The sequence below is a fragment of the Phyllostomus hastatus genome, unplaced genomic scaffold, assembly GCF_019186645.2.
Source record: "Phyllostomus hastatus isolate PE091 unplaced genomic scaffold, TTU_PhHast_1.1 phas_contig_5, whole genome shotgun sequence".
Taxonomy (NCBI): Eukaryota; Metazoa; Chordata; class Mammalia; order Chiroptera; family Phyllostomidae; genus Phyllostomus; species Phyllostomus hastatus.
The window spans coordinates 5,475,004-5,485,397 of NW_025333897.1; the positions used below are offsets into that span (position 1 = coordinate 5,475,004).

General features: G+C 46.3%; 1 protein-coding gene across 1 annotated transcript in view; it reads right to left on the reverse strand.

The window, feature by feature from the left end:
• The window catches only part of LOC123823721 (zinc finger protein 70-like), a 28,509-nt gene extending 18,886 nt beyond the window's left edge, over positions 1-9,623 (reverse strand). Inside the window, exon 1 of the mRNA XM_045846675.1 lies at positions 9,426-9,623. The gene's annotated coding sequence lies outside the window, so the exon portion shown is untranslated. The remainder of the gene's footprint in view (positions 1-9,425) is intronic.
• Between the last annotated feature and the right edge of the window lie 771 nt (positions 9,624-10,394).

Sequence of the window (10,394 nt, forward strand, 5' to 3'; positions counted from 1 at the left end):
ACTGTGCAATTGTTGGCAAGTTGAACATAGACCTACCGTAAGACCCAATCATTCCCCAACAGAAATAAGTCCTTGCATCTATAAAAGCACTGAGAAAAATATGCGTAATATCAGATATAGGAAAAAATTAAGATGACAATCACAGGAGAAAGGGCATACTTACAATGATACTGTCAATTACTGAGTAAGAACAGAGTTCAACTATAAGCAACCACAAGAATGAAGCTCACAGACATACTGATGATCAAAAGGCTGACAGACATGACAGAATACACAGTTGGTTTCCATTTATATTAATTCGAGAACAGTCATTATGAATCTGTGGGGACAATCTAAACACCGTATACTTTTCTGGGAGGAAGCATCAAAGCCTCCTGAATTGCTGGAACTATTGTACATGTTTGACCTGGGTGGTGGTTACTCAGGCTTATATCTATGTAAAAATTCATCAGAATGAACTTCTCAAGGTATATGCATATTGCTGTATGCAAGTTTAAAAATTAAAGCAATATAAAGAGTAGAGTGGGTGCTTCCCTCTCTGGAGCATGCCCACATCTTTCCCTTCCACTCCTTCTGCCAGGCGTGTTGCCTTTGCCTTTCTTTGTCCTAAGCTCCAAGTGTCCTTCTTTTTCTTTTTGCTTTTGTAACTTGTTTACTGAGCCTACGCAGCCCAGCTGACTTGTGCAACCTCTGTAACTTTCCAAATAAACTTTCTCTTATAATTTGGAGAGAAAAAAAAAAGAGCAGAGTGGAGATGAGGAAGTCAAATGTAGGCAACTTTTCCAAGAATAAGACAACTCCAAGAGTTTGGTTGTACAAATATATTAGTCAACATTTAGAAACTACTATGGAGCCAGGACTGTTTTGTGTGTTTTATATTCCCCAAGTCAGCAACCTGAGCATGTTTTTTTCTTAATTGACTACAGGGAGATAAAGATACAAAAGAAAGAAAATACATGAAGAAGCAAGGTCTCTGAGAGGCAGGAGATATGAGTTAGCCTCTGGTACAGAATGTGACCATGGCAGTGGGCAAGATCTCTTCCACAGAGGTCATAAAGGGAGCTACAGGCATGAATCAGACAAAGATGAATCCATAAGGTTGAGAAGCAAAAGCAGAAAGACATGATGTATGTTATATGCTGAGACACCAGTGGTTCAGGGAGTGGTCGATGCTTGGATCAATGGTTGAGTGGGTGGGGAGCTGGTGCAGGAGACAGAGCTGACCAGAAACAAGGAGCAAGATGTGGCTTGACCAGTTAGCAGTGTGCTGGCATCATACCATCAAGAGTGATGAGGGCTTAGACTGGGATGTTAGTGGTGAAGCTCATGGAGGTAGTGGAGGTGATGGATTCACTTGATGTGAAAAACACAAAATAAGCAAGATGAGGATGGTTGGATGCTGGGTTAGATGAAGGCAGAGTGTTACGGGTTTGTACAAAGTTGTTTCCCTTTTGGGGCCATTTAGTGAAACTGTGGAGGACAGAGCAGTAGACAAGATTATGATATTCTTCTAGGCATGAAGAATTTGATGGAACATGGAATGTAACTGAAAAATAAGTGTTTGGAAGAGACTCAGGGAGGAGGGGCTTGCTAGAGACACTCACCAGCTGGCTGAGCAGCACAGGGAAGCAGGGGACAGGAAGACCTGGCTCTGCAGTGGCGCCAATCAAAACATGCAATGACTCCAACTGTGCTCACCAGCCCAGATGTGGGGCAGACAAATCCAAATGTCATCTTGAAGTTTTATAGTAAATGAGGGACAGACAGCAAGTGGGGCCAGGCACCGCTTCTGCCTAACGAACGGGAGGATGGATAAATGGATGGAGAAGGGTGGGAACAAATTATAGGCAGATATGGTAAGATAGGCTCTTTTTCTAACGAATCCAGAAGAGCATGTGAGATATTACGCATTGTGAATGATATTATCATATGAAAGATCCTAACAGCGGAATTTTGTTGAGCTCCTAACTATAGCCTACTCATGGTGCTAAGTAGTTTCATGCATTAAATGATTACACTGTCAAACAGCCCAATGAGTTACAAATTATTACCACTTTCATTTTACAAGAGTAGGTAGAGTAAACCAAACCCATCTGCTCTTCTCCTTGGGCACACAACTAAATCTCACCTCCCTGCTTCATTCAAAGAGGGATGGCCAACTGCTGAGTTTTGAACAGAATGTGAGGGGAAGTGATGTGTGTGTACAACTGGGTGTGACCTAGAGTCCTAGCTTCCTTTCGTTTGTCCTTAGCAGCAGAAAGATGCCAGGGTAACCATAAAGCTGCATGTGGATGATAAAAGGCACACAGGTCTCTGAATAACTGCGTGATACAAACTCCCATGCTGACCCACATGGACCCTGTCATAAGTGAGAAAGATATTTTTCATATATTGAGCCACTGACGTTTCTGCAGTGAGCATTGACTTAGCCTAACTTAGCTAACTGAGACACAAAAAACCATGACACTTCCCTATTGTTACAAGGTTGGTGGGGGCAAAGTCAGGTTTTAAGACCAAGAGTTGGAGCCCAGAGCCTCACTCTTATCTAACAATACAGGTTCTTCACCCAGTGGCAGTAAACAATGTGTGGAGGTCACAGGAGGACAGAGGGACATCAAGACCCCAGGCACCCAAAGAGGCCACAAGAAGCTTCCCACAGAATTCCAGAGAGTGGGCCCCTCACCATTAGGTTTCCATGACACCCACTGCATAAATCTTGGCCATCTACCTGGACAGGCACTTTCTCGGGAAAGGTGCTCCAAGAGGTGGATCAGCTCTGATTTGGGAACTCAATATCCTGTTTGTAGAGAAAGAAATAATATATGTATATTTTAGCAAAGACAAAAAGAAATGTCTCAATGCTGCCTGGGACTTCAGGATGGAGAGGAAACCTCGGAATGAGGCTGCTCTTGTCCACGTTGATTTGTGACCTAAAACCAAGGCCAAGAATATTGTCACTGGGTCCTAAACGCTGAGTAAGATAGTGTTGGCTGTTTGTGCTGATTCCATTTCCTTTGACCTCCATCCTAGAAAACCCCCCAAACTGTTCAGATGTTGTCACAGGATCTACATGCACCAATGCTCATAGGACATTATGACCACTGCTATTAACTGCTTTTCTTTATATTGACCCACTTTTCATTTCAATACCTATCTTCAAAAAGGGAATCTTGTGTCAATTTGAGAAGTTGAAAAACCAGTTTCATCTGCCACAAATGGAAAGTTACTATGAGAAAATCAAGAGAGCACTGTTAAGTCTCAGTGAATTCACACCATCTGCCTAGGGCTGTGAGTTGGGGGCTGTCTCCTCTGTTTAGGAAAATTACAGGACGTCAAAGGGTCTTTAAGACTCAGCACAGATATTTTCTCCCTAAACAATCAGCAAGTAGGAAAGAAAAAAGGGCCCTGGCTGGTGTGGCTCAGTGAATTAAATGCTGGTCTGTGAAACCAAAAGGTCACTGGTTTGATTCCCTGTTGGAGCACATGCCTGGGTTGTGGGTCAGGTTCCTTATTTGGGAGCGAGCAAGAGGCAACCAATTGATGTTTCTCTCCCTCTCTCCCTCCCTTCTCCTCTCTCTGAAAATAAATAAATAAATAAAAATCTTAAAAAAGAAATAAAAGAAAAAAAGAGAATGGCTTTCTCTAATTGTCCACCAATAGCATTTGTTATGTTTGTACTCCCTAAAATGATCTGCCATACCAAGAGAGAACCATGGCCTAGACTTTAGGACACAAGGGATGAGCAGGTAGGCATCAGGGTCAAAGAAGCCTTTTAAATAAATTGTGTTGTTTAGAACATTAACCAGTAGGACTTATACCTCCTGGTGTCCTGTCTGGTTCACTCATTTTCTGAGCAGTATCACATTACCCACGGGTCCTGCTGACTGGGCTGTGAGCCAGCCAAGCTTGGCCACTCAGCTTCCATCTCCTGGGAATCTGGAGAACGGACAGGCTAAAGCCAGCCTGTGCTGAGCACCAGGGTGAAAGGTAAAGGGAAGTGTAGGTTTGGGACATCCATGCAGAAATAGCCAGGTAGAGAGGAAGAGATAGAAATGAAAAAAAAATATGTACACACACACACACACACACACACACACACACGCGCGCGCGCACAGAAAAGTAGAGACAAGAAATTGGGGGTTTCTTAGAGCAAGGACAGGAGTGGCCTCTTCCAGCTATCCACTCCCTGTGGCAGAAAAAGCCTATCTGCTGAGAATGGCACAAGGAGACCCACAAAAGGATCAGAAGTCTCTGAGGCCAAAATCTAATCATGATTTCTTCCACTTTTTTGTCTTTAGCCTCTCATGATTCCTGCCTGGACATCTTGCCCTCGGGTATTAAAAGAAACCCATTATTTTCTCCTACAAATCCTTTTCTTCGGTACCTGAGCCATTTTGAAAGGAACTACATTTCTTTCTTTAAAAAAAAAAGATTTTATTTATCTGGCTGGCATAGCTCAGTGGAATGAGCATGGGCTGTGAACCAAAGCATTGCAGGTTCGATTCCCAGTCAGGGCACATGCTTGGGTTGCAGGCCACAGCCCCCAGCAACTGCACATTGATGTTTCTCTCTCTCCCTCTCTCCCTTCCCCTCTCTCTAAAAATAAATAAAATCTTTAAAAATATATTTTATTTATTTATTTTTCAGAGAGAGGAAGGGAGGGAAAAAGGGAGGGAAACATGTGTGGTTTCCTCTTATGCACCTCTTATGGGGACCTGGCCCACAACCCAGACAATTCCCAGATTGGGAATTGAACCGGTGACCCTTAGGTTCACAGGCCAGCACTCAATCCACTGAGCCACACAAACCAGGGCAAGGGGAACTACATTTCTTGCCCACTATTCCCTGTAGGAGATACAGAGAAACAGGCAGAAGAAGGTGAAACCAATACACATTGGGGCTATGGGCAGGAGAGAGGGCATCCTGTACGAAAGGTGGAATGAAGGAAGCTGTGGGTACACACTCAAAGGAGCAGTGAGGCCTTACCCAGAGAGACCAGGAGCCTATAGGTCTCCAGCATCACTTCCCTGTATAGGGTCATCTGGGCAAGGTTCAAATGCCCCCACTCGTTCTGGGTAAAGGTCACTGTCACATCCTTGAAGGTAACTGATGCCTGAAAAGTCAAACAGAGGTAGCTTCATTGGCCCATGGCCAGTCAAACAAGATTAAAGCCTGATGCCCAGTCATTGGTAAAGGACCACAGAGCCCCAGGGCCAGTATCACTGAGCACTTCCTGGAAGCCTAGCTCTGTTCCAGTTCCAGGGAGTCAGACACTGCTGTTGGACAGAATGTGACCATGCTAGAGACAAAAACTGTCTATGCTGAAGCTATTCACGAAAGACACAGATGATGGCAAGGCCAAATGGCCTGAGAGACACAGAGAGCAAGCACTTCGGGAATGAAGAAGAATAGGGAGGACAGGACAATGATCAAAGCGCCAATCATGACAAAAGCAGCAGCAGTTGAGCCTTGCTGGTCCTTACCACATGCCTTACCGTACTAAGGTTTCACACGTCACACTCAAGCAATTACACATTCCAGCTCTGGAGCTAGATTCCGACTTTGAATATACCCTACTGGGAATGATACTTGTCTGCTCTGTATTCTGGGGAAAGTCAACTTATTTCTCTGAGCCTTGATTTCTACATCAGTACAGTAATAGTTCCCATTGCACTAGGTAGTTGTGAGAATTAAAAAAGTGTTCATGAAGCAAACCCTGGAATGCTTAGCACATGTCAGTGTTCAATGTGTTTTTCCTGCTTCCATTACTACTCACAGCTATGATGTCAACACACCATCATCATCTCCATGGCACAGTAGTGGTGCTAGGCAGCTTTAGCAAGCTACCCAGAGTTATATGTCCCAAGAACAGAGGTGGAATTTGAACATCTGTAATAGACCACACAACCTCACCTTCCTGAGGCACATCTCAGAGGTATTCCCTGCCTGTGTACATACGCTTCCATGTGGCTGGAAGTTCCGCCATCCTCCCTTGTTACCAAGTCCATGTGCTCAAAGGACACCTCCTTCCTGGCAAAAAGTTTGTTGCGCGTGGGTCACCGGCCAGCAGTGACCACGGAACGCTGTGGATGGCTCGACAATACGCGAGAAAAAACACACATGCACAGAGACAAACTAGTTTCTGTGGGGAAGTAGGGACAGAATGGCCACCCCCCCTAGTGGGGGAGCGCGCCGATTTACAGTCCATACCTGCTTTTATTGGGCTCATGCTACACAATAACTCAGGTAAAGTACAATACTCATTAGGGGAAGTAAGGAACTATAGAAAACAAAGAACTCTGCCGGTCTATTGAGTTGGGGGTCAAAGAGCTGTAAGGCTGAGGAACAAAATAACCTCCTGCTAAGACCCTTCTCATTCAACTGAGAGCGTTCTAAACAAAGAAGGTTTCACAGTAATTTACATGTTCTTTCTTAGGCCTGATCACCCCGGGAAATCCGCACTTCCCAGTACTGAGCTGTACTACCCTGTCATTGTTTCAGGCTTAGGTGGAGCACGGGAACTAAGGCCACGGAGAGATAAGGAGATTTTCTTCCGGACGCTGAGAACTCGGACTTTGTCAAAGCCGAGGAGTGAGGGTCCATCACCCCCTTTTGCTGCAGCCCCCCAAGTCCTTCTTTTGGGGGGCCTCCCAAAAGTGATCGTGCCTGGCTTGGGTTGTTCCCCCGTGGGGAATCTTACCCGTCTTTGGCTAACCGACCAAGCTTTTTTGGGGTTCAGCAGCAGAAGCAGCATTCCTGCCAGGGAGATAAGCTTTTATCTCCTTGCCGGCTTACGGTTCCAAGGGCGTTCCCTTAGCCTTAGCTAGGCGGGGGTTTCAGCCTCTGATACCAGTCAGGGCGGTTCCCAACAAAAGTTGTCATTAGGTGTAACCTCCAGGTTTCCCTAGTCCACTAGGGGCAGAAGGGTGATTAAGAATGCAGCCCTGGGTGGTGCAGCTCAGTGGATTTAGCACAGGCTGCCAACCAAAGGGTTGCAGGTTTCATCCCCAGTCAGGCCACATGCCTGGGTTGAGGGCCAGGCCCTCAGTGGGGGACATGCAAGAGGCAACCACACATTGCTGTTTCCCTCTCTCTCCCCCTCTTCCCCTCTTTCTAAAAAGAAATAAATAAAATCTTAAAAACAACAACAACAATGTGGGCTTTGGTTGTCAGTGTATGGGGTATTGACTTTTGACTACTTTGGAGCTGTGACCTTTGGCAGGCCTGAAGTTCATCCTCTATAAAGCAGAGATGATAACAGACCCTAACTCTGAGGAGGTGGGTTAACTCCACCTCAGCACAGATCAAGTGCTAAATATGGCCAGCTGCTATGGTTGTTATAGTTATTTTTCCTCTCTGCTTCCAGAATACGCTGGAAAAAACAAATCAATGAAACCCCCATCTCTGCTTTTGTAACTGTACCAGATTCTATGCACAAAGATTCTAGAGGATGGGCAGGTAGGGATGGCAAATATTTATTTAGAACTAACAAAGCCAGGGAAACACCCTTGTAGGACATGACACTGGAGAGAGCTAGGAAAGAGGCAGCCCTGCAGAGGTCTGGAGGCAGTTTTCCAAGGCTGAGGGCATTGCATGGGCAAAGGCCAGGAAATGGGAAAGAGCTAGGAATGTTCAAGGCAGCTTAGCTGGGGTGCAGTGAGCAAAGAGGAACAGAAGGAGAGAAGAGGTTGGGAGGGACTGAGGTGGATGTAGTAGAAGTGTCTGAAGAGGAGTCATTCACTCTTTAATCATTTATACGGCACCGGTTACATGCCCTGTACTGTTCTTATCTGAGAACAAAGCACAGAACAGCGGCTGATGTTCCAGGGTTTAGGAATGTGAAATACTGTCTTGAATGGCTATAAGGATTCTACAGACAACAAAACAGAATGAGGGTAAGAGAGACTGGAGAGGACTTTAAATGGAGTGAGTAGGGAATGCCTCTCCAAGGCGGGGGGCACTGGAGGGAGCATGAAATGAGTGTGGAATGGAACCATGTAGAGGACAAATAAATAAGACAAGTCCTGATGCTGATTATAGGGTTGTGACAAAAGTAAACAGGGTGCCATCTAAGGGAGCCAAAGAGGGCCTATTGTGTATTTACATCGGAAGACACAACACTGCTGCACAGCATCATTACTGATGTTGACATAAGAAACATCCACACCTGTAGACAATTTTTATAAGAATTTCTTTGAGCCAAAACTGATGACAATTGCTGGAAAGCAAGATCTCAAACACTTTCTAGATGACAGTTTTACAGTGCTCTTACACAAGTGGAATTAAGGAGAGAACTTAAAGATTACCTGAAGGTGGGAGAAAGCAAGGTACAGGATAGTTAACGAGATTATCCCTTGAGGGTGGTTACTCCTCCAAGAGATCTATAAAAGAGAATTATTTCTGGCATTTCAAAGGTGTGTTAATGTAGATGCAGAAGAAAATAGACAAGGCTTGGTTAAGGCAAAGATAAACCTTTTACTAAAGAAGTTTAGACCTGGGGCAGACTGCCCAATTAGGAATTTATGATGAGATCACCCTGTGATGTTACTTTTAGTTAGATTTATTACAGCACCCCTTTTTCATCCACATTGAATGTGTAATGCATCTGCATTTCACACGCGAGTGTCTTAAACAGGTAAATTGATTCACTACTGTCAGTGGCACGTCAATCCCCCTGGCAAGATGGCACCTGTAGTGATGAATTTGGGGGCCGTACTGGCTCTCAAGCAGATCTGTGATCTGTGCCCCAGCAGAGGAGCAGCAGTTCCAAGTGTGTTTTTCCCATCCACCTGTTCCCCAGGCTATCCGTCCCACTCCACTCATCAGCTCTGTGGAGGCCAGAGCTCAGGAAGGTTCAAGGGCTAGATTCTCCTTGGGGTAAGGCCCTAAGATTAACATAGGTCCAGAATGCACCTCTCTGGCGGAAGAGTACAGAACGATGGTCCCTGGGTGGTTCTGGGGCAACAGAAGTGCACTCTCCAGTTCCCTAAACCAAGAGTGAACAATTGTTAACATTCCCATTTTTTGCCTGAGATAATGTAGGTCAAGGATAATGAGTGGACTCCGTCAAGTAGACACAGGCCTGGAATCCACACTGAGGTCTCTGCACTCAGTAGCCTAACGTCCACTCAGCAGGAAGACCCACGCGGGTCGCGCATATTGGAGAGATTCTGTGAAACTACACTTCCTCCTTCCACACCGGAAACAAAAATTCTGGTGATTGCCAGAAATGAGAATCTTTCTATGTAACCCCCATGCTGGATTCCATACATGGGCTGTAACTGACCCCATGCTGGGACATGCAGACACAAGAGCAGAGAGGTGAAGGTGAGGACTTCCCTAATTAACACCAGTTCTCACGTCAGGGAGCCAGACAATGAAGATAGAGGTGCGAGTGGGCAGGGTTGTGGGCACTCTGCACTCACCTGCGCCAGGTCCATTTAGAACTAGCACCAACAATGAAGTCCATGCTCGGAGCTGGACCGAAAGAGGCAGCAACAGAGACGGTCCGTGGGGTCGCTGAACCCTCTCCCAGGTCTTACAAGGCACGGAGGTGGCTGTCCTCTCTCGTAGGGTGCTTCTCTGCAAGGTGCTGAAGGGCCACCGGGCCAGGAGAGCCAGTGAGCAAAGAATCCCCAGGTTTAAAGAAGTAGCTCGCTGATGACACCGGAAGTCCCGCCCAACAAAAGGGGCAGCAAGGAACGCCCCTTTCACAGTCCCTTAGGGTCCCAACTCACACCCCGCCCGGACTTCTGGGTTACGTAGTTAGTCTGCTGCGTGCAGCCGGGAAGGGTCGGGAGAACTTTTTCCAGTCTTCTAAACCACCTCCTGACTGGCTGGGGCGCTGGAAAAAAGAGTGGCTTTGTAACGTCGTGTAGGTTTAACAGGGTAGGTTGAGAGGTTCCAGGGCCCCCCACAAGCCTAGTTTGGGGGCTAGGAAATGCAACAGCTCGGAGACTGAGAGTTGTTTTGCATATTAAAAACAGCAGGCTAGGGAGGATAGGTAGGACTTTGACTCTTAATATAACTGGGAAGCAGCTCCCGGGGTTACTGCGCCTGTGAGACAGCTTGGAGATGGTTCACTTCACACCTCCGGGACTAAACTGCCCAGACTAACAGTGGCAGCGGAGAAAGGCAGAAGAAACCAGACTACTGGCAGGTGTAGCCGACTGTGGGAGGAGTCAGAAATGAGGGTAGGGAGGAAGATCCGCGCCAGAATTTAAACCCGGGCTCCGCAGCTGTGCTGGTGCTTATCCACCCGGTTTGGGGAGCAGAGAGGAGGCTCTCTTAATCACTCGGGTTCGAAGCGGGAAAGCAAGACATAGCAGTCATGCAGAGCTCTCTCTTTCTGTGTTTTGAAAGAATGCAGGGCTCCCACCCGCCTAGCATGAGGA